This window comes from Sinocyclocheilus anshuiensis, unplaced genomic scaffold, assembly GCF_001515605.1.
Source record: "Sinocyclocheilus anshuiensis isolate Anshui unplaced genomic scaffold, SAMN03320099.WGS_v1.1 scaffold1561, whole genome shotgun sequence".
NCBI lineage: Eukaryota > Metazoa > Chordata > Actinopteri > Cypriniformes > Cyprinidae > Sinocyclocheilus > Sinocyclocheilus anshuiensis.
This window is the reverse complement of record NW_015536630.1, coordinates 318,798-319,386: the sequence shown is the minus strand read 5'-3', so window position 1 is coordinate 319,386 and position 589 is coordinate 318,798. Positions and strand designations below refer to the sequence as shown.

The 589-nt window shown below is 36.5% G+C and overlaps 1 pseudogene; it reads left to right on the top strand.

The window, feature by feature from the left end:
* The window catches only part of LOC107653954 (E3 ubiquitin-protein ligase SHPRH-like), an 18,213-nt pseudogene that overhangs the window by 4,762 nt on the left and 12,862 nt on the right, over positions 1-589 (top strand).

Below are 589 nucleotides of genomic sequence, written 5' to 3'. Positions count from 1 at the left end.
AAATTATTGCTCTTTTGTTGGTTTTGATTGCTTCTATTGTCCTCATTTGTTAGTCGCTTTGAACAAAAGCATCTGCTAAATGACAAAATTTAAATATGTACATGTAAATAACAAAACTACATTGAAATTTTAAAACAAGCCCCAAATCAAATAAATAACACAAATAAAATAAATCTCTTCATATAAACAAAATAAGGCTTTGTCTGTGTTCTTTCCATTTAAAATTAGAGGCAACCACTGCATTTTAATCATGATCCAATTAGAAGTCTGCGATCTGCCGTAAAGCAAGAAGAAGAAGAAGACGCGTCACGCGCCGGCTGAAGAAGAAGACGCGAACGCGCTCAGGACGTGCTCGGGACAGTTCGGACATTGCAGTAAATCAGAGGTAAAAAACGACATAAATACTGTTCAGTTTCTTGCACAGACCGTTTCGTGTCTTTACACATCAATGTATCGTCACGAGCCGCAGGGTTTAATTTGGTTTTGTTTGTGTCTGTTTTTTTGACTCTCAAAGACTTAATTCCCATTCACCTCCATTATATGACTGACAGACTGCAACGGTTTGAGTTAAAAATCTTCGTTTGAGTTA